This window comes from Dinoponera quadriceps, unplaced genomic scaffold (assembly GCF_001313825.1).
Source record: "Dinoponera quadriceps isolate SergipeBrazil2010 unplaced genomic scaffold, ASM131382v1 scaffold2600, whole genome shotgun sequence".
Classification (NCBI taxonomy): domain Eukaryota; kingdom Metazoa; phylum Arthropoda; class Insecta; order Hymenoptera; family Formicidae; genus Dinoponera; species Dinoponera quadriceps.
Window position 1 is genome coordinate 545,552 of NW_014556795.1, and position 24,286 is coordinate 569,837.

At 49.4% G+C, this 24,286-nt stretch overlaps 1 protein-coding gene across 6 annotated transcripts in view; it reads left to right on the forward strand.

The window, feature by feature from the left end:
- The first annotated feature begins 206 nt into the window (after positions 1-206).
- LOC106748250 (protein Tob1-like) overlaps positions 207-24,286 on the forward strand; it is an 83,799-nt gene continuing 59,719 nt past the window's right edge. The window contains exons 1-3 of one of the 6 annotated variants that reach the window (XM_014626588.1): positions 207-576; positions 6,846-7,019; positions 21,258-21,316. The gene's annotated coding sequence lies outside the window, so the exon portion shown is untranslated. Of the gene's footprint in view, positions 577-4,174; positions 6,063-6,845; positions 7,020-8,052; positions 8,175-21,257; positions 21,317-24,286 lie in introns of those variants that run through there. The other 5 variants (XM_014626590.1, XM_014626589.1, XM_014626593.1 and 2 more) reach the window with 5 other exon arrangements.

The following is a 24,286-nucleotide window of genomic DNA, read 5'->3' on the forward strand; positions in this document are numbered from 1 at the left end:
CCTCCCGGAGAAGTGCCCGTCGCTTTACCTCCACGGACCCAACTCCCCCGCAAGCAACACCCCCGGCCACCCCGCCGTACCGCGGTGGGCACCCACGAGCGGGACCGTATACACACGATATGTGGCAAGTTATATATCTATTCCGCTATAGCGGCCAGCACTCGACAAGACCGAGGGGAAGCCGCCAGTCTCCGCTGGTACACCGAGCTGCGTGTTACTCTTCCTCGTTCAGCACGTTCGCGCTCTCGTTGCAGGCTGAGAGATCGAGAGAGATAGGGAGAGGTGGAGAGAGAGAGTAAAAGAGAGAGAAGAGGGCTCGCGGGGCAGAAAGCAAAAGCTCTCCGCGCACTCTCGTCCGCGTAACACCGTTCGGCGGCGTTGGGTCTCGCGCGCACGCCGCTCGTATATGCGTGACACGCGTGCAACAACCGGACAGATCGCTAGGATACGGTAGGAGGTGCGCGCGTTGGAGGGACGTCGGGCCGCAGGGACGGATTTACACGGGACGTGTGTGTGCGCTAGGTGCTACGACGGGCTCGTTTCAGAGCGGCGACTACGAGGAGTAACACGATACAGGTGTGTATGCATCGCGAGAGCGCACGTGTAGCCGAGCGAGCAACGTGTACACGCTCGTGACCGTGCTCGCTCTCTCTCTCTCTCTCTCTGTGTCAGTGTATGTCGCATGCGTGCATGTGTGCGTGGGTGAGCGTGCGTGTCGCGTACGTGAGAAAGGGAGGAGGAGAAGGAGAAGGCGGCGAGGGAGGAGGAGGGGCAGGAATAGAGAGAGAGAGAGAGAGAAGTGTCGAGAGGCGCACACCTCGCGGAAATAAACGCGATTTTTCCGACATCTCATCCGTCCGTGAGACGTTTTACGCACTTTCTAACGGTCCTTTTAATCGCAAGCGTATCGGGTGTACGACTCGGTTGACGTCCGTTCGTTCTCCTCGATCGATACTCGTGGTGGTCGTTTTGAGGAATTGATGGATGACGTTCGAATTTCGAGGTATCTCTCGATTGTGTTTGGAAATATCGCCGCGGTGGAGTATCGACGGAGCTCGGTGATCGGTTTTGTCCCGAAACAACGGCCTCGTCGGCAAATTTGACCTGCTGTTGTCGAGAACACGAGTCGTGAACGTTACGTAAAACTCGGTCGAGAGTCGCGCGGTAGGTTCGACCGTCTCTGTTTGAACGGTTCAAACTTGTCCGCGTTTCCTCCGTTGACAGGAGTTCGGTGCAAGCCGGACTCGATCGATCCGGACTTTCGCGGATCAATCGCTCGGCAATTTATTCGGCCAGTTTGCCAGCACACGGCGGTACTGTATTGTTTACGATCGTGGGCGATCAATTTTTAACTGAGGCAGCGCTCGCTGTCGCTTCACACGGAAGAGGCATTTCAGTTCCCGCAAGTGAAGCCAGGGACCGGGTGAAAACCTCGGTGACGAGAAATGAAAACTCGATGACGAGAAACGATATACCTCTGTTACCGCGACTGAGAACATCCGTGCGAACACTCAGCTGCATTAAGACTCGGTCGGAACGACTGAGAACAATCGACCGAGTAGAAACTACCCGCGGGAAATGATCTCCTTCTGTTCCTGCAACCGAATTTTCGTCCGGCCCCCGGGAAACGGAAAATCCCGTTACGATGAGTTATCCTTTCCGAGCCGGTCGATCGAACGACGCTTTGACCACTTAGCTGAGAATCGGGAAGAAGGAAGGAACGTCCGTTTTCGAGAGGACAAACGCCGCTCCAATTTGCTTCGTCGGAGATGGACCGAGATTTTCCCTCGCGAAAGCCGTGCCTCGCGAGGCGTGACCCTTTACGCGGTGATCGCGTTAGATCGTGGATCGCCGAGATTACCGCGAGGGTGGTTCCGAGGTATGCGTCGGCCAGTGCTAACTCGATAACGCCGGACCCGGCGCGTCCCGCGCGATCGTCGTCGGGGCTAACCTCGTGGAGTGAGTGTGCCTCTTTAAAGACGCGAGTAACGCGCGTTTCAACCTTGCCGCTCTGAATCCGCGGCACTTACGCGACGAAATTCAAGCTCCAGCCTGCCGAGTCGCGCCGCACTTTACGCGCGATTTTCTCCCTCGCCGTTCTCCGATCCCGTGACGTGAATCCTTATCATCTCGTCTCGCGAGGATACGTCAGTTCTGCGACGATCTACCGCGCGGCAACATCCGAAAGCGTGTGTGCGAAATTTATCGCCGCTAAATGCGGCGTGCTTTATGAAACGATCGAGAAGCTGACTTTTTCCTGAAGGGGAAATCGCGAGGAACGGGGAATCTTCGCGTACACACACACGGAGAAAAGGTTGTAGTGAAAATTACCGGGAACGTTTGTAACGCTGGATTGCACCGGGATTATTGCCGAAATGATCGCGTGTGTCGTAACGTTTGGTTTTACCCATTTTTCATGGGTCATGCTTGCCAATGAATACCTTTGAAGAGAAGAAAATGGACCGCGCTTGACTTGTTTGTGATTGTGACGAGAACCTCGGTGCTACTTATGCTTCTTCAATCGTGTATCAGATGTTTATCTCTATTTTTTCTTCGAGACATCCCATGTGAGTTGGATCCTTCTTGCCTAACCATGGCCGATTTCAGTCATAATTCCGTCATGAAACAGCCCGGTGTTACAAAATCTCGCGACAATTTTCACCGCAATCTTTTCTCCGTGTTTTCAAAAAGAGAGGAGAATTTTCGCGTCATTTATCGATCTATCGCTCGCGCGTAATCCTCTTTTTCATTGACGAAGCGCGCGTGGCCGATTCAATGGTGGTTCACGTCGTTTCTTTGAAATGACGTCGGTCCGCGTCGTATTATTTAACCGGCAGCGCGCATCCGACACTCCTTACCTATCGTGAAGCCGTAATCAATTTTCCCCGAGCGCTCTGCCCTTTCGCTTCCGTTTACTTTGACTTCGCTCGAGTACGTCCTGTGTAAAGCTCGCAGCCGGGCGAGCGTGCCTTACCCTTTCGCGCATTAAACGTCTCGTAAATATTGACTCGCAGCCGGAGGAGGCGCGCGAGGATCGGCATTTGTGCTTCACGAATGCACGCCCGTCGACAGTTGTAATTTGCTCGGCCGTCCGTAACTCGTCATATTCGTATTGCGTAGTGCACGCTCGCTCGCTCGCAACCTACGCATCTCTCCTGCTCGCGCGATCCGAACTCGCGAGATTTTTCGAGGGGATTGCGAATCAAGTGACATTCATTACACAAGTACCTGTGTGCGTTATGCGGCGTTATGTCCGACCACGTTTTACGTTTCTTTCGGGGAATTTCGCGAAAAGAGAACGCGTATGTTAAATCCCCGCCGTTTTATCGCGGCGCGGCTTCTCTTTATATTCTCTTTCCGCGCTGAGAATGAGATCCGGAATTTTGCACGTTCATTCCGCGCGCGCCCGGAGATAATCACGGTGGATGTTGCACGCCGAGAGAATAAAGCGCTACTGTTCGGGGAATATTTATTTCATCCGCGGGTAGAATGGTCGCTCCGATATTCCTTGGAAAATATTTATCGGAAGTGGAAATATAATTGATCATACGCGTGCGATATACGATATTTTTATCCTTCATCATTATCTTCGTCTAATGGTAACACGATGTCTTAGAACCATTCACACTTGCATTCAGTAATTTATTTACAAAATAAAGTCGAATAATTATCCATTGGCAATATTACTCATGATAGAAAATTTACAACGATAATAAATCTATTATTTATATGTATCTACTACTAAAATGTATACAACTAAATTGATGAAAACGTTGCTTGAGTCAAAAGGCTGGAAAACAGGTGATTGCATTTACTTGATTCTAGCGCTCTTTTTTTTTATTTCTTTTTTCTGCGCGCTGGCAAACGTGATTTTTCCACGTTTTTACTCGCTTTTCCACGGCGCCCGTACGACGGCACCGAAGCGTTCGTAGAGCCGAGCACTTCGCGACGATCGATCGGCGCGCGCGATTCGCGCATAATAGCGCCGATAAGAGACACCGGAGTCCGCGAAACGATTCGATGGCGGCTCCCACGGTTAATGCACCGCTCTCGCTCGTGATTCGTATCTCCTCGATCGTGATGCGATCTCCGCTCGCGTTCGTGAACGGCGGATTTAAATTTGGCATCGGCACGCCGTCGTCGTCGTGATTCGTCGTCGGGCTCTCTCCGTGTCAAAGATTGCGCCTCGCCGCCGGTTTCGTCCGTCAGGTGTTGTAACTGGCCCAGATTCCGGTTACTTTACCAATGGACTATCTCGCGCAAATATATCCCGCGCGGCAGCTGCGGGCCGGTTTCGCAAGCGACGAAATCGCGGCGAATTCCCCGCGAATCGATATCGATCACGGACAAATACGAATCTCGCGATCTCGCTGAGCGAAGCCGCCCGGTCGTTCGACTGATTCGCGCGACATTTGACATTTTCTTATTCTCCCTCTCTCTCTCTCTCTTGCGCGTCGAGCGAAACTCCATCATCTCCGCCCACGTGAAGTTGCGCGGCGCACAATTTCGCGACGTGCAATTTCGAGGAAGTCGGAAATCGCCTCGGCAATAATATACCAATCGGTTATTTGCCTTGCGCTCTTACATCCTTGTTACGTGCCTTCTGTATTTTTTACTTTTGTTTATCGTTATGAATTTTCCACGATTCACGGCAATATTGCTCGCTCTGTTGCTTAACGAATTTTCCACTAATAATTTGCGCGTTACATAATTGAAGCGCGAACGGATTACGGCGTCTACTTAATTTCGCCTTTATTTCTACCTTCGTTTTCTTCCTCGCTCCAATCTTTTTTCCTGCCGTTGTTACAACGTTACGTCACACCCCGAGACCGACGAGGAGGATCCTCCGCTGTTTCAAGCCTCCACTTTGTGCTTTTCGCGCGGTTTCAATGTGAGGAAAGAAGCGTAAAAAAAAAAAAGAAATAACGTTCCCGTCCCGGGAAAAGTGTTGCGGCAACGCAAAATTAATTGTCAGCTAAGCAATTATGCCGCTCCACCGGGGATCACGTTTGCATGTTAATGTCCCAGTCTGTCGAGGACAGAGAGAATTGGACAACGATGTACTTTATAAACGCGCCCGTCACGGTGAATTCGCTTTTTAAGAGGCTCGTTGAAATGCCAGGGGAATATTCAGTTATACAATGTCATCTAAAGTTGCACGCGTATGTATTTTTCAGCCTTGAAATATATCTAATCCCGCAGCGTCCACAGTGTTTCGCAAGAGGAGACACATTGGAAACACGCACGAACCGTTCAGATCGCGACATAAATTCTCATAATATTTCACACCGACTATACTCGATGCGGCGCAATTTTCCAGCGGCAAAAATCTTCCTCGGGTGGAATAATACGTGAACCGGCGCGATAGTCGTCGCGGTTGAAATCGTCATCCGATCCCGCCGAGTCAGAGATTAACACTACGCGCATGATCCCTGCCGCGACAAGTGGGATGTTGCGCGGAACAAATGATAATTCCTAAATTAATATGCGCCTTGTTATCGGCACAAAATCTATGCAACATTGCGTCACGCCGATTTCTGTTCTTTCGCGCGCGCTTCTTTCTGTTTATTCGCGTCTCTCGCTCTCTCTCACACACACACACACCGACATGCCTGCGCACTTATGCGCTTCCCGTGAATTTTGCATACCAAAGGCTCGTCCACTCGCGGAATGTCGCCCGACCAGAGACACGAGCGTTTGAACTTGGCTTAGCCAATTATACCTTGACACGCCGTTTCTCGTCCGGCCCTGCTCTCTCTTTTTCTCTCTCTCTCTCTCTCTCTCTCTCGCCTTACACGTCTCCCGTCGTTCTCTCTCTCTCCTTTGTATCCGTCGCACGTGCGAATTCGCATAATCGAACGGTCGACGCGGGCGTATTTACAAATTGCGCGCATAACTCGCGGTACTCGTTGCGGTCGCGCAAGCATGCGGCGCCCGCGAAAAGCCTCTCTTTTCTGCGCGCCGTCAGCTCCGTCGCTCTCCGAGACAAAAGTCGCGGTCCTTCGTGATCGTCGGTCGTTGTGAAATCGCGGCATCTGGCCACCGGAGAGCAACGAGCCGTGGTAAATGGACGCAGCCGCGGCGCAACTCGTGGCGAAGCAACCTCGAAATACCTCAAAATACGAAACTGCTCCCGGCCTGACCGAAAGAACGAAGAATCTATTCGGGACCTTTGATAGCCGAAGCAAAACAGTACCGTTAAATATTAATACGCTGAAAAAATATACTTAAAAATTTGTTTGCGGGATATAAGGTTTCCTTCTTTTTTTTACCGCCTCAGCCGGGATGCCTGGAGATATCTCGTTTCAACGAGATCACCTTCGCGGTCGTGTTCCCGTCAGTCGTTATATGCGAAACGGCGACAAGACTTCGAGCGAACCCTTTGCATTCGCCGGGCGACGCGCCGCCGCTGCGCGAGAACAGTGCGCGTCGATCGGTGAATTTCTAACGGCGCTTACATAAGCGCAGACGGCTGCATTATCGGAAGAACAATCGGCGCTCGGTTGAACTCTTCAGCTTCCAATGTCAAACACGGATAATCGGAGATTATGTAAGCGCCGCACGCCGCACGTTCGTATTTTCCTTCCGGATACCCGTACGAACTGAACGAATCCGCGATAGACCACGGACGCTGTCGGTGTCCATGGGAATCGCCCAAGGGTTTCGACGAGTCCGTCTCGCTCATTTAAGGGCAACGAATGAATTCGATCGGGATCGCCGGTCGCGTACTGAGAAAAATCCCTTAGTTAGAAAAACCCCACCGGGACGAAGGCTCTTTTGTTATTGGGAAAACTAATCCGGAAAAGTTCGCTCGCTAATCTCTCGTCATTTGTTACTTTAACAAGCTGTTATCGAGCCACTGCAGAAGTGTTGCGTTTACGTAAGATCCATATGTGCAAGAAATGCAAAAGGAGCAGCGTGATTGTGTCAACATTTATGTAACGTGGCGTTTTAAGGATCGCCTTCCACGTTATCGACGTCATCGACTGGTGGCATCCTCTTAATTCTCAGATAACAAGGTTCGTAGAAATATTTTGCTCTTTCCTCAACCAATTTCTCCGACCGGGCACTTTTCATTCTCACAATAAGTTAGGAAATGCTTAAAAGTAAATACGATATATCGCGAAACATGTTAAAGTACCTGAATATAACGTTCCACAAGCGCGTTCGTGGAAGCGTTAGAATATGAATACGGTCGGATCGGGCCAATCCTGTTACTCGAGGGTTAAAAGTAGGAATTGTTTGTTTCCACTCCGAAATCATCCGTTGTCTCGGTAGCTACAAACCATTTGTACCGTTTGTCTGGGCCTGTCGGTATCTCGTTAAATTAACGAAAAAAGTTTCCCCCGTGCGCGATCCCGATGCCTCCCTCTCTCGGCCCTTCGCCGCGCGAGCATTATTTATACTTTCGCCGCTCCGCTTCCTCGAAGTCCGCTGCATTTAACATGAAACCTGGCGATATTGAGGCATGGTAATGCATCTCGATCGATCGGCACCGAGCCGGTAGCAGTCGCGGCTCGCGCGCGTATTCGATAGGTGAAAAATAGCGATACGGAAAGGATCCCCGTTCGCGTTCCTCGCCGATTCTCCGTCGCGACTGCACGCGTCTCACGGACAGCGGAATACCGGAATGAAGGAACAGAATCGGCTTCTCGTGGGCGTCGCGGATGACACGCGTGGCTGTGACACACGCGTCACGTACTTACGTAACGCCGCTATCGGCGACGTTATTGCAAACGGACGTGGTGCGCGCGGAGTTACGCCACGACGCGCGCTCGCACTGCCGATACATCATCGCGGACCTAATTGGAAAACGTATGTCGGCTTGCGAAAAACGATGTACGCGGATAATTATGCGAGAACGCGCGCACCGCGTGGTGACGTTTGTCCGCGCGAGATCTCAAGGTTCCCTCTTCTTAGCTCGCTGTACCGCGAGCTCCACCCGCTATCTCTGGCCTTGGTATTCAAATTTCGGCCGATCCTGTAAATTCCTGTCCTCGAAACGCACCGTTCGGGTCGGTTTGAGTATACAGTGATATTATTCGCCTGGAGGATTAACAGTAGCGAGCGTCTCAAGAGAGAAAGGGAGAGAGAGATTACTACAATACGATCGCACGGACATCCTGGAAAAGACCCTACCGAGAGAGAAAGAGAGAGGAAGAACGACGGTTGAGGTAGCTGTTTATTTTTATATATTGCGCACTGGCATTTTTGCCTCTCGCGAGCAGAATACGCGCACTGTGCGTCGTGCGTGTCGCTTGGGAACATCGTCATCGCCCGTGAATCGCCGGCGGAGATTGATCTTGAATCATCGCGAGAATCAGGTTGAGCGTAATCGCCTCGAGAGGTTCTCGAAAAAGGAGCGAAGTCGGAGTGTTCATTCTGCACTGATAGAAAATTCGTTATTTCGGCTACTACAGAAGATATTTTATAGCAGCACATATACATATATATATAAGGTTATTACCACTGATATTATAATAACACTTACTAGAAAAATTGTTTCCCCGGCTGTTTTGAAGTAAAAAAGTGGTAATAAGAAAAGTGTTCGACGCCGAAAATAACAATGATATTCTATCAGTGTGGTGACGCTCCGCGTCGTCCTTCGATTTCTCACGATTGCGGTAACCCGGTTGCCGCCTCACGAACGTCACGCGGAATCGGACGGACTCGACCGGCGAGACACGCGGGGGGAGGGGAGATGACGCGCAGGTGGAGAAGGACGACGCGGAGCGTACGAGGACGGGAAGCGAAGAAATCACGGACGAACGGACGCGCGCGCGCGCGCGAACCGTCGAAAGTGGAGCAATAGCGGCGAGTTTCCGGGACGGGCGCGTTCCGTTTCGCGAGCAGGTGAGCGAACGAACAAACGAGTGCGACGATCGATCGGCGGTCTAATCGATTTCGATACTCCCACGCCCGTTCCAATCAGTTGGCCGCGCACAAGTTACACAAGACCCCCGTGATTGGTCGCTCGGTCGCGCGCTTCGTTCCGACGTCATCTATCGTCTTTTCCGGCATGCCATAATTTTCGAGCCACGTTTAGAGCCACCGCCGCGCCATCGTCTGCGAGCGGGCCGATATCCGCGCGAATTTATGGCCCGATATTTTGCATTACCTGCACGAAATCGACGCTGGTGCGCGCCGGACAAAACGGCGGCTGCTTTCGGAACGCTCGCGCATTATTCACGCTCGTACGGTGCTATTCCGCCGCGTCGATGCGCGCGATACGCGCCGATCCGCACGAACCCGCGCTCGCCGGCGAGTGTTTCTTTAAAATCGACCGCTCGGATAGAGAACGGCGGCGCGGCTGTGTGGCAAACGCACGCGGAGAAAATAATATCATCGAATTGCTGCACAGAAGAGAAATAATAGTCTTTAAATCAACGATAGACATTCCGCAAATCGATAAGTTCAATCCAAAGATACGATTCTCGAGTCGATCACTGTTATCGTCCGCTTGCGGGGGAATGATGTCCCTTCGTAAAAACATGGCGCGTTTGTTCTCTACAACTGGACTATGAAATTTCACGTGTTATATGAGTAGCTTTCTTTTGTAATTTTTATTTAATGATATATTTAATACATATTGATATATTCCACGTAATACTCACACATTTAACCGAAGTTCGCGCGAAACGCATCTAAACTGTATTTATAGGCCAATATTTATGGCTTATCGTGTCAGTTAAAAGTTCAGTTCAATTTTCGGTAAACGTCACATGCATATAATTCAGGCGCGACGGCAATATCGACGATGTATTACGTACCGTTGTAACGGTAAGTGATTATTTGGCGAATAATTAACGAATGAATTCCATATTGAATGAAATAAAATTAAATATTAGACTCACAAATCGAGCGGAATCCTTCGGACCCGAACTAGTCCGACGACATTTTTAACGAAGAGCATAATTAATTGTAGATTCGTATTCTACAGGCCGCTATATCAGTTGTTCGGATTAATATTCCTTGCATGCGGTATTCAGATCGGCGCATAATCGGAGATTCATGAAGCTATTATGATTATCCGCCAAATAATAACGGGCTATAAATACCGGAGCTCAGGAAACCCCCGCGGGTCGCTAATGGCAGGGAAGCGGGTCGAGCCGCGGAGCGGTATTCGCGCGAAGAGTTCAATACGCTCGCGGTAACATCGTGCGCGCGCGAAATTCCGCGTTCTCGTGTTTTCGCAGTTCGGAGAACCGATCGAAATCCGGGTGACGGGCGAGCGCGTTACCTCGCCGGCTCGGCTGATAGACGGTATCTCGCTCCGGGTATATAATAGCTGCGCGAGTTCGCGATAGCAAGAAGCTCTGTTTTAGTATAGACCATAAAGCGGCGCGTTTCATTAAAGCCGTCTCTCGCGCCGTGCGCGCGCTGAAAGTCGTGATTGTTTCACGCGTCGTTAAGCCGATATTCGCGCACAGCGCTTGTGACTATCAGCGCGCGGTCGGCGAAGAAAAAAGACGCAGCGACGTTAATTTTCATGAAGCGAAATTACACGATATTTCGAAGATTGACTGAGTAAAAAGCTAGGAAAGAAGAAAAAGATGGAAAAAAACGGGTAGAAACAAAATAGTACTGATATCGAAAGAAAATATCGATACAAAACAGCCGGTATTGAGAGAGAAATATCGATACTAGTATTACATCAATGGTGTCACAACATCCCTAGGAGGGATACATCCCGGATTGCGAGGACGAATGGCAATTTCGCAGATTCAGTGTCTCGCGAGATTTATTGCCGCGCATACACTTCCTCCTACGTGTTACACGAGCATGCGCGCGAGCGTGAATTCTCGTTTATTCCTTGTATAAATAAAGGACTTATCTGCGGGACGCACTCGTTCCTGCAGTTATGATAACCTTATTAGTACGAGGCCCGGGCCAAAACACGCTGGCTGTGTGTAACAGCCACGCTTGACAGGCCGAATCGATGGCGCCGGGCGACGAGTAGCTGTCGCGCTGCTTGAAACCGCTCGCGATTTTGCCGAATATTCGCGCCGGTGTTGCCGTGAAGTGTCAAATCAACATTTTCGGTAATTCCGACGTCCGCGCAGAATATATTTTGAACGAGCACGCGCGCAGAACGCGCGTGTTGAAATCGTTCTTCTATCGCATGCAGGATATTCATAAAATATTCAAGTAATATTAGGCATTTTGCTAATGCGGCCCCTTAAAAGTGCTGATAATACGACCTCTTTTTCGAGGTTTTCGTATCGAGGTAGGCAGTTGTTCGATAAGTCGATTCCGTCTATCTTTTTCTCTATTAAATTCATAATACTGAGGGTATCAGAATTTATCGGTGGGAAATGTTTACCGGGCAGAAAAGCCGAAACTTCACACCACCGGGTTTCTTCAGTGGAAAAGAAATACTATATAACTCGAATAAATATCTTCTCAAATTTAGAGCCATTTTATGCTTATTTCAGTAATAATAAAATACTACTGTGTTCAATGAAACATATTTATTATAAACTATTAAAATAGATTTCAACTGATAAAAATACTTGAATCACGAGGTCGAAAAACAGACACCTTATATTTATGTGATACAAGCACTTTTCCACGATACGATTATCGAGAAGCAGACGTAATTTTTAATGGTCCATGGGACTTTTCGCCCGGCAAACCGGCGGGGCGCGGTCACGACACTAGCCAGCCGCCAGACACTGCTTTCTTCTTAATAGCATTTCCCCCTTGCCGCCCGAGTCTTTTTCTGGTCGCTGCGTATTTTCGCGGACCTGCGTGCAACGCTTCGCGGAATCCCGTTTCCTCCCCCTCCCTTCACGCAACGTTCCTCTCCAGAAGAACGTAAGAAATTTACGCTTCGCGTGAATTCAAAGCGGCCGCGGTCACCGGAGGGAAAAATACGAGGACGCGAGGACGAGGAGCCTCTCTCTCCCTCCTGTACCGCGCTCCGGGCTGCTTTCGCAGTCACGAAAACGGTCGAATTTAGAATCGACTACGGCAACGGTGATGACTATTAGGGAAGAGGAAAGCCGGCCGATGTTACTGAGTCACGGCGAACAAACGCGTTCCTCGATACGATTTCCACGCTGTTTGCGCCGTGTCATATGCCGTCCACCTATAAATATATCCTTCTCCTGCCCCGGGCCGGCCGCGGGTATGAATCGCTGGAACGAAAAAATTGCATCTGCCGTGCTCTGTTATTAAGTGACCCAAAAAAGAGACAGTCACTCGTCTGCGCGCGCGGCACCGCGTGTGCGCGCATTCTTCGGGTCTACTCGATGCTAAATACAAGCGCGCTCCCCGAATAAGCGATCTCGCTGTGACACGGACGCCACCACACGTGACAGATGCAGCGCGCGCGTTCGCCGGCTATTGAATCAGGTGTCGCGAATATTCATGACGCAAAAATCGCTCGAATTTTCACCAGCCCGCCGCGGGATAAACGTTTCGCCAATAACGCGACGCAAAATGTCGCAGCCCGGCCCGATCGAAGGGAGAGAAACACCGCCGCCGTGCAGAGAGAGAGAGAGAGAGACGTGCGTCACGCAAATCGGTATCGACAGTCTAAATATATTCGATTATGCAGCACCACGTCGTAGCAGCTCGTCCGGCGATAACGACACGATAATTTATCGCGCAAAAATCACTCACTCACTCATTCCCCCCCACCCCTCCTCCCTCTCTTTCTCTCTCGTTCTCCCTCTCGCGCACACGCATTGTCGCTCGGACAAAAGTACTAAAAGAACCACTAAAAATGCGTATCAGGCTGCTCGACGTTACGTTCACCAGGCTGTTATCGATCTGAAATTTTACACGCGCGTATCCATCGGCCTATCTACGCTCCCCCTCCCCCCTCTCTTATCTCCATTCCACAATCAGAAAGGAAAAATTCGTTCAACGCACCCGTGTCAACACTTCCGCGATGATGCGTTGTCGAGGAAAAGAGCGCGACCGGCGCTCCTCGTGGATATTTGCCCGCGAAATTATGCGCATTCCAATTGGGATCGTGAATCTTCCCTTTCTTTTTTTCGCTTGTCACGTACGATACGCGTCGCTACAATTCGTGCACAAGCGTCACCGGCGTCATGGTCATCGTCGTCGTCGTCGTTGCATTATCAGCGCGGGCACCTGCGGAAAGCTACGCGCCCTCGTCATTCCGCTCGCTCGCTCGCTCGTTCGTACGCGCGTTCATCGAGCACACATGAATAAGCAAATTGCACTGCCGTGGACGCTACGAGAGAACTAGTTCGAACCGAACGAACGATGGAATAGCAACCTTCGCGAGGCCGACGACGCGACGGCGCGGCGACGTGGCGCGCGTTCGCTATTTCGAGATGCATCGCACGGCACTGCCAAACCTATGCTATCCTCTCAAGGTCCGCCGCTGGTCAGCGGATGTCTCCTTTCTCGATGTGTTGCGCAACACCGAGTATCTATCATATTCGATTTTTGTAAACGTGTGTCCCCTCCGCCGAAGAAACGAGCCGTTTCGTCTCGTCTCGTCTCGCGGCATCGCTGAGTTGCGCTGAGTGAGACGTTCTCCTTCTCTCTTCTTCTCGGATTCTTCCCGAAATGGTGCATGGCTGCAAATTCAAGTGCGTGTAGCGAATATACTCGGTCACAGGTGCAACAGTTTTTTTTTTTTTTGACATATTTCGAAACATACAAAAATTACGACGAAACGAACCTATGATTCACAAACATGCGCAGCAGATAGTCAGCTGTCGAAATTACATATGCATGTGTTCCGAACATTGCTGTCCTACAACCGTCCTGCAACCGACTGTACACTCGTCTATGTGTAAAATACATATTTATGCTGCCATAGATCTGAAATTTATGCGTGTAATTTGATTTTCCGTATAAAGATTACATGCCTTCTCGCATAAATAAAAATAAAATCAATCTGCACATTTAAACGTGTAATTTAACACATATTTCACTATGCGTAATATAGTACGAGTGTATAAAACTGAAGGAATGTGTATTTCCAGTTAATAAAAATGCGTAAAAAATAAAACAATCTCACGTGTCGAGAGAACCAATCAGTATCGCGCAATAAAGAGGCTTTAACGTTTCGAGATATCCGGCGATACTTCTTTTTAGAAGGGAATTAGAGTCTTTTATTGATAAGACAAGATTTATTAATAATAGGATCCTTTTACTAAGAATAAAGATTTTCATTTTAATCTTTCTTCAATATCGGGAATTTTGCTTCTCCTTTCGGTTGGTTCCCCGTTGAAATCTCGCCCAGGAAAATTCGGAGTGACTGCCCCTTTGCGATCTGCGGGTGGCGCGGAATTAATTTTAGCTTCTCGGAGCGAATGGTAATCCGCTCGGCTCGCCCGCATTGTGACGTGCTTCCCGAACTTTCCTACGCGCGTAAATAAATAAGCGTGCCGCGAGGCGCTCGGCCCTTTCGTGTGCTGCGAGCATGTCGCTCCCGCACAGGCTGGCTGAATCCGCCACCCGTTAGGAGAAGGTCTGGAATCTGGCGGGCGATCAATTTTACGTCGCGTCCATTTTCATAAAGCGAGCGGGGCCGTGCGAAGCGAGCGAGCGAGCGAGGGCAAGCTGTGCTCGGCTGCGATTTTCACTCGTCGTCTTCCGAAAAACCCCCCGATGATCGCTCTCAGCGTTAAATGCGCAAATTTACGTGCCGGGGCTACCGGGTTTTCCCGTATATCCAAAAATCTACGATCCTCGCTGACGCGGCGCTTCGCCTCTTGGCGAAATAAAGCTGATAAGAGCGGCGGGCGGGCAACGGAGCGTTAGAATGCGAATTTATTCTGGACGTTCGCGAAATAATCGCGTTTCATCCGCCGCAATAACGCCTCTGGAAAAGCTCGCGTGGAAAATACATCGCGTTTGACCGACTTCCGTGTGCACACGTGTGCGCGCGTATGCGCGAGAGCCTGCGTGGGTACGTGCGTGCATGCCACAGCCCGTATGTGCGAAATAATCTTTCGGACGGCGCCACTATCGCCGCCCTACCTACGGGCGGGTCCATACTGGGTCACGGGTCGATCTTCGCAACGTAACGTTCCAATTCGCGCTTGATATTGATCTGAGCTTTTCCGCCCACGTCACAAAAGCTCCCGGAGCGAGAGCTGGCTATCTACGTATATCGCCGGGCGCGCACGGACCGACGGAATTACCGAAAGGGGAAATATAAGCAGCTACGCGAAAACGCTCCGAAAGACACGAGATCCGCGTTTATCTCCGATGACAATTTATCCGGACTGCCCTAGATTCCCCCCGCCGTGGGCTGACGAGAACCGTAACCTTCCTTCCGCGTTGTATCACCCCGAGCGAATTCGACGTGAATCGTCGAATTTCTCTCTCTCCCTCTCTCTCCCTCGAGTGAGAGAGAGAGAGAGAGAGAGAGCTCTCATTCAACACGCGGTGTATGTATCGCGCGCATTTTTCGCGCACGAAACGACGCGAAAAAGCGCGTCTCTTCGCAATATCAGTCGGCACGTCGAATATACAGGGTGTCCCGAATTCAGAAGCACCTTACCATCTACTACAGATTCCGCGATCAACTTGAGGTACTTGCGATCGTGTTACTTCCTATGGAACGTCAACTGGTGTATTAAAGCAATTATATATTATTATTTGCGCCGATTGTTAACGTTGATTGATATCATGCGCGGCGAAACGGCCCCGGCAATTTACAGTAATCACGACGAAGCAATGGCGAACACGCCGGGCGAAGTGTCAACAAGCGTTCTACGAGCAGCCAGTCTAATTTCGAGATCGATCCGTCGCGAATCCGTGTACGCGGGCGTGTTCGGTCCGCGCGCGGGCTAACTTAACGCGACTACCGGTCTGACCGAAACTTTACCTTGCTTTATCGGCGGTTCAATAACCCTCGCGTGCCGGCCGACCTGGAATTACGAGTAGGGATGTGGGAATAGGAGATCGCTGGCAGAAGTTACGAAATATTCCGGCCGGTGCTTCTGCCAGGGTTGGTACGGCGCGATCGATCACCCGCGCGACCGCCCGTTAAAATAGACCACCACCCTCTTCTCGCCTACGTCACTACCGCGTCCTTGAGAATTCAACCCTCGTGCGACCTCCGCTCGTACGTCTAAATATGACACGAGGACCCTTAACGATTCTTCGTAATTCTCTCTCTCTCTCTCTCTCGATCCCTGTTTATCTCGTTCCTCCTCTTCGACGGTCCACGTGTTGGTTCCGGAGTGTGTGATTGAAAAAAAAAATAACGTGCCCGCCGCGGTGAAATTACCGACGCGCGTGCACATACGCGTCGTCGTCGGACGTGTCACGCGTGAGACGGCAGAAACTACGAGATCGGGCGAATTGCGTTTCGAGCTGCGTGTATTATTTCGAGCCGGCGGGTGAGTCGCGCGCGGGGTTCGTTCCCGACGTCGTCGTCGTGTGGCTCGAGCTTCGTTCCCCATTTTTTTCCCGCCACCCCGCAATAACCATTACGTGCAATTTGTGTGTCGCAATTTTCCTCGAGCGAATGCTTTCGCCGTTAAATTACCCCCGCGCACGAGAGCGAGAAAGAGAGATTTCGACGGCTGTCGCCGCGGATTTAAATCTCCACGGACGCCTAGACGACTCGATTCTAGGACGTCGTTATTCGGCGAGCTTCGTATATAAATTCACCCCGCGAGATATATGTGCGATCGGACGCGCTTTCTTCTTCGCGCGACGGAGATACAGAGAAGATCTCGTTTCTGGGGCGAGTGTTTTCGGCACGATCAATATTTCCCTCGTCGCACACCTCCGGCCCGCCTGCCATCGTCGCGTCGGAACTACCCCCGGGGTGGCTCCTTAAAGGGTCGCGTCGTCGAAGGCCTGTCTTGTACTTTCCCTCATTGCCGTGAGGAGCAGCCTTAATGCCTAGTTGGCCTCTTTGCGTCCGCTCGCACTGTTGACCCTGGAGGACTCAAATGCGTGAAAGCTGCGCGATTGGAGCTTACATTTTCGCGAGTCGCTTTGAATTATGCGCCGATTATGCGGGTGTTCGTGTCGCTTGATAATTTTGTTATTGTAATCCGTGTTAGAAATGTTGTTACGCATAATATTATCTGCCATTTATTACGATTGTGTTGATTAAATGAAATGGTCAATTCATATTACTGTCTCGTATTTGCTACTTTACTACGTAATTATTGCGTAAAATCATTATAATTCGTGGCACAAAATTTGCATGGGTTGGTCACACTATTCCTGTATCATAATTATAGCCCATATTACAGTAATATTTATTATATCTATGATCCCTTTGACTATAATTTAATTTGCCATCATAATTCCAAATATCATACATTTTTTTTTTCCTCGGTGACCCCCTTCGAATGTCTCATGCCAGTTATGAAAGAAACTAGCGCAATTATCGTGGACAATTATCGGATTACGAACATACCTTAGACAATTGTTACCTATTATTTGCCGGTTTATCACCCCGGTATTTCACTGACCGTTTAGATTCCTCCGTCGTGTCACAATATATCCAATTGTCATAATTGCTGCGCGACAGCTTATCATCGAGACCACCGACGTGGTCACGCGTATCGTTTGCTCGTTAATCGCGAAAAAAAAAATGGCAGATAAAACCGGCGGGGCGGAAGTAGTAATTTTCCCGCTGAAATTATTCTGAAATACCAAGCCCGGTCGAAGTCCATTGTCCAATTCGAGCGGCGATTGTCGACGGGCGACGATTGGGACACGGCGACCGCGACAACGAAAAAAAGACATTCGGCTTTATTGACTGACAGTCGATCACTTTCCCTGCCGCCGTGTCACTCACTCACTCGCTCACGCCTGAAACTTCTGGTCGCAAGAAGTGCATTAGCTCACGACGCCGGTTGTAACACGCTCGCCATTATGAAAGCGATCGTTACCGCTCCGCATGAAACCCGGAATTTCGCGCGCGCGATGAAAGTGATCGACGCGATTGCGTCAGCGCGCCCGACTTCCTGTTTATTTTGAACCGGCCGATTCCCGCCCGATAAGCATCCGTCGGACTTTTTCGACGCGGCGAACCGCGATGACGTCAGGTCCTCCTCGTGGCTGGAATTTTCGACACCGAGAGAAATTCTAGTTACCTTCGACCTCGAAATAACCACAAAAATGATGGTAAAATGCCAGATTATCACTGACTACATTTACCAGAAAAATGATTTTCTTATCATTCTTTTACTATGATAGTTGCAAATCTTAATTATGAACTGAATAATAAACTATGATAGTTACAAATATTCAATATTTTTTTCAGACAATACGAATATGATTTTAGTGTCATTGGGCAATCTAGCTAATATTTGTCGCTGTAACGTCTGTAAATTCAAGCAGCTAAGAAATTTAGCTGCGCTTAACGACGACATTAACTGTCTCTATTTCAAAGTTCTCACATTTCAAGAGCCAGATTTTAGCTCCTATGACCGATTCTTTCTCCGAGACTTACGACGCAGAAAACGAAATGAACAGTCGCGAAGTCGAAGTTTCGCAACTTGATATGCGCGTCAAAATTAAAAAAAAAAAAACAGAGAAAAACGAATTCGATACGAGCGAAGCTCTCTCTATCAATTTCGACGATGGATCCATGGGACATCGTGAAATATTTCGCCGCCGAGAATTTCCCGTGCGCCCATCGCACTAATCGCTGACACGCTCGCGTTCTACCGTTTTAGAATTTTTATTGAGCACCGGGGAGAGCGTTATTTCCGAGACTCGCGGGCTCGCTTGTTCGCTTTTTCCCCGCCCGCCTGTATTTCGTCGCGGGCGCAGACTGCGCGAGTTCTCTCCTTTTTCCTTCTCCGCGGAAGATTATTTGGAAATTGGATCAGGTCAGCCGGCGGGGACGTGACTCACGGGCGTGTTTCGCGAAATTTCCTCGACGGATCACGGCCGAGATTACGGCATTCCTCCGGGCGGACGTCACGAAAGCGCATTAAGAGTTGTTTTTCAACCGCACCGCTCGCGCATTAGTCGCTTCTTCCTAAATGCCTGACGATACGAGCAAACAAGTGATAACGTAGAATTCTATTGTCCGTATCAGCACGCGCGTCTCGTCGAATCGCAGCTATTGACGCTCTCGTGACGGAAATCGGACGAAGGTAACAACATAAACGGCGCGATACGCGCCGCCGTTCGCACGTATTAAATCGGTAGCACGCGTCTGTAATTTTTTATGCCCGACACTTCGCCGAGCAATCTCTCTCGCGCGTCTCCGGCGTTATTGAAATCAAGCGGAAACCGAATCTCGTGGAAAATCAAGAATTTACTCAAAATCAATAATCGGAGAAAATATTACTTGCATTTGAATATCATATTCGTTCGTGAAACTCACGTTTAACCCTTTTAGTGCCGGGCGAAAAAGAGGTGCTTATGCGAAGATAACCGGCCGATTTTACTAGGATTTGGTAAAAGGCTCATAAAAACCAAACGAAAAGCAATATTTAAAAATTATTTATTTTAATTCTCTCGTAATGAAATTAGACTATTTATAACGTATTTTAAATTTATTTTGATAGAGATCTCTCGCAATGCGAATAGTAAAGCGCTACAAGGTGCGGGCCGATATATCGGCTCTGGCACTTCTCGCCGATGTAGCAGGAGCTGATATATCGGCTCCCGGCACTAAAAGGGTTAAACTTACTCACCTTTAAACTTCGTTTGTTGTCCTTGCAGCGTATATGTCGATTTTCTGTGCTGCCGCTATTAGCGTTTAAAGCGTACCATCAGCTTAAAATTCGGAAAATTGATCGCATCGGCATTTCCGCATTAACTATGGAGCGGCGTGCGCGAGGCACTTCGCAGGAACGAATGGCTCGGGAAGAATAAAATCCGGAAAAATGGCAGATACTCCTCCGTGAATCGGCCTTCTCAACGAGGTTGATTGTTTCGCAGCCGTTCGCTCACACGACACACTGGCGCACACAAGGATCTTCGACTACATACATACACGCATGCACGCACAGCCGCACGAATTTTGACCTGTGAACTTCGTTAATGACACTCGACGACTGCTTGGTTCACGGTCGACTGTAATTACGGACCTTTGTTTCGCGATTTGCGTCTACTCCGTGACGCCATTCGCTGATCATATTAAGCGACTCTTTCCCGATATTCCATTTCACATTTTCCCTGACAGTAATATATTACGACCACGAGGCTCACACAAAATTTGTACTATACTCGCCAGATAGTTTAGAATAATTATTAATAACAAAAATTAAGTGAATTGTAAATCAAGACAAAAAAGACCCATGTGACTACTGATATTATCAATTTGGTTCAATGAGGTAACTGATTTCCCGACTACAAAATCGGCAAATAAAAGAAATAAACTAAAGTGCAAGTGATTTACAAAAGACGAAAGGAATGCAAGAGGCCACGATATTTATAAACTTTTTAATGATGTAAACTTAAGAGACTTATGCGTCAAGATCGCGGGCGTTACTCTCGCACTCAATCGGTCAAGCAGTTTCTCCTCGAACGACCACGCGTGTTTCTCGTTGTTCCCGAGCAGCTTGCGGCGCCGGACACTTCGTTACAATTTTGCATGACAAATGACATTCCCCTCCAACGAGAACTTTAACCTTGTTCGCGACAATTTGGCGAACGGGTTCGAAATTGGCCGGCCACATTCGTGAACGGAAACGCGCCGGCGACCGCGTCTCGATGCAGCGCAATTCGAACGCGAGGGCGCGAATATTCGATTTCGCGAATTCACGACTTTTATGATGTTGCGTGCGGAAGCGTGAAGCCCGCAATTATTGTTATTTTCATCGAGCGCAACTGCGTTTGCTTCCCCAGCGTTGCGGTAAAAATTCACTCGGGCAATCAGGGATGTTGTGATACCATGGGGAATACTAATATTGAAACGGGTATCTAATCAATAAATAACCGTAAAATTCACAGAAATCATGAGAAAAAAGATAAGTTTAAAACCTAAGTTGCGTTATACTACTTATCACGAGCCCAAAAAGACACACGATATCTTGAAGATCGTCTGAGTAAAAAGTAATTTAAAAAAAAAAAGATGTCGAAAGGATATCGAAACAAAGTAGCACCGACATGGGTGCGAATAGAAATCGGACGAGAATACCGATAGAAAAATACCCGATGCTGAGAAGGGAAAGTATCGATACTCGGTATTATATCGTATAGTATCACAACATCCCAACAGGACGAGGCTCCAGTGCGTGCGTTCGCGCGCAACGCGCGGCGATCGATAATCGATACAGTTTAAGCGCGTTTAGCGCCGCAAATATAACGAGCGATTTTCCGTGTGCTTGCAGTTGAAGGACGTACGAAACTCAAGAATAGAACAGCAGATCTCCAGTGAGCGAACAATAAGGTAACTTTCTCGTCGCGGATAATGGAATAGCCGCGCGCGCGCACGTGTGCATGAATGCACAAAGCGCGGAACTCTCATGTTCGATCGAGTTTTCGTGTGACGACACGCTCTAGCTTCCTACGAGATAACGATGCGCGGATATCTTGCGGAAAAACCTGGCAATTAACCTTACTTACTGGCTGGACGTGTATTGCCTTCGGCAAGTCGCTTCTCGTCTCGTTCGCCCGTCCGACGCCCGTCGTGTCGGCGTGCATTTACACGCGGTGTTGCGCAAATCGCCGGTCGAGATCGATGATGATGCGTACACCGAGAAAAAAAAGTGCTTCAAGTAATGATTTGCTGAGAAGTATCGGTGTAATTATTTTTACTTGGATGGCAAATATCACTTGAACGTAATGAGCGGAAGAAAATTGCACCATTCAAGTAATATTGATTTAGTCCGAGTGAAATAACGATTTCAATACTCTTTAGTAGAGTTACTACTGTCCGAAGCTACGAAATTTCGGTATAATTCGACATTTGACGACGCGAAGTTCGAAGACTCGAAGTCGAATTATCCGAAGGCTCGAGGATGCCTCGGAGCTGTTGATAGAACTAATTTTGGAGAGTGCGACAAAATGCTGTGCATTTCGAAAGCATCAGTTAACCCGGATATCATTGAAACGTCCTAAAGCCCGCTTTACAGTAGTCGTAAGAGTATACGATAAACGTTAAACTAATTAAGCAATCGGTTATCCTCGGAGCGTAAAAATCCAATTGGTCAATTAGTTTGCCGCTCTTACGTCTTACTAGATACTTTTATGGTTATTGCAGAAGGCACAGGCTTTACGACGTCTCAAGCCTTCCTTTGGACAATGGGCATCTAGAACGTCTTTGAGATTCCGAAATTCGAAACTTCGAATCGAATTTCTGGCTCCGCTCTTTAGGAAATATTTACTTCAACGCAGCGCCTATTCTTTCAGCTGTACCAGCGTAATCGTCACGATTTTTTTCCTCGCGGCCGGTACTCGTCGATTCGCGAGATCGAAAACTCGAAGGGACGGTGTCTCGGTGATGCGTTTTCCCGTTTCCTCCCCCGGTTGTTCCTCGAAGATAAAGAGGATACGTCGCGTCGATCCGCTCGCGCAGTTGCGAGGCGCAGCGGGGAGCGCCTTCGGCTGCGGGCTATCGATTACTGATAAAACGTTTAACCCGCGCGGGATGTTCCCGTTGATCTTCGGCGCACCGCAAATCCAGTTGACCAACTTGACATTCCGTTGATAAAGCGGGATTTACGAGCTCGATCATCGAGGCGCTTATCGACGACGAAAAGTACGACGACGTTTAAACCGCACGCCGCGATACGCGCCTCGGCCGAGAGAGGAGCGTCGCGATAAATGCGCGAACGAAATTGTTAGAAACAATTATCTCGCGCCGATTGCCGGGCAAATTGCACATTTATTATTATTGCAATCTACGGCGAATTAATTTGTGCCGGGGCGAATTTGCGCGTTGTAAAAACGCGATTAATTATAAATTTAAATTTATGCAATCCAACTTTGCGGGCCTGTTAAATAAACAGCCTAATTGCCGTGACTGCGCTAATTCGAATTTTCATTTGGGAATTGCGCTTCGAATTTAACCTTTCCGAATTGCGTTAAATTGGGAGATAATCGCGAAATGCCCTTTCTTCTCGCGCAAATTACAGCCGAGGCGAGATTAATATTTATGCGTAATTATCAGTACGTGGCTTCTCTCTCTCTCTTTCTCTCCGACGGAGGCGCAGATTGCACGCGCGCGCTGCCTTTTTCCCAGTCATTATCGCCCCAGCGACTCGCGATTTCTCGCTTTGCGCGAGGCTCGCAACGAGCGCACGTTCGCCACAACAACGCTATTTATGCCACTCGCTCTGGAAATAGTCTCACTGGCTGACTTCCAGATGGTATTTTTCACTTCCACGTTAAGTCCGCGGCGCGCGCCTGAGTTAACGCGGAACGGAGTCGCGGCGGACAGGCGGACATCTGACAGCGCGCGATGCAAAAGAGAACTCGGGGACCCCTCGATGTAACCGCGGCAGCGGTCGATCGGGAACGAAAAGGAAAAAAAAGAGAGAGAGAGAGAACGCGTCTCCCCTTCCCCCGTACCCGGGCGCGAAATTTATTTCAGCAGGGCCAGAAGCGGTACCCGGCCGCTAAATCGCGATGACAACCGCGAGTTTGTCTCATGAATATCGATTGTTTTGCCTCGAGAGCGCTAATTCCGGTTAGCGAGCGCGCGTTCCGATAAAATGTCGGACGCTTCCGCGAGAAATGTAGCGGCGAAGCCACGCGGACAGACGAAACCAGCAGCGCTCTTCCATCCGGTTACTTTCAATTACATTTTCACCGAGAGATCACTTTTCATCACCTTCTCGGCGAAGCGGTCACCATTTCACATTTTCTCGTCCCGGTGACCGAAACGAGCGCGACCTCTCCGTGTGACGTGTCAACCACTACACACGATTTCCAGATCATCTTTTCCTTCGGAGCTTGATTCTTCCTCGTCCTGAATCGGTCCTAATGAATCCGGCAACACTTCCTCGCCCGATCAACACACGCATTCATTATTCGCATCTCGTTCGCGATCTGAAAAAAGTAGTGACACGCGAGACCTGATTTCTAATTCAATTACTTGGCCGCGATTCCCTCGTGATTCACGGGGGGGGTCTCTTATCGCCGCCGGGGATTTTAACGACGCACGAGGAGAGCCCATAAAAATATTCAAGGCTCGGGGAGGAGGCCATAAACAGCGTTATAACGTCGCGTTGTGAGCGCGTGCGAGCGCCAATATCTTACGTAGCGCCGACGCTGTAATTCGCTGCTCGAGACGACAAGTAAAGGCAATCTGACGGCAACTAATGGCACCCGCGGAGTTGGATCACTCGAGCCGAGATAACGACAGCTGAAAATCTGAAATAGCCGCCGAGGACGGCGACAGTCGACGACCGGCCGG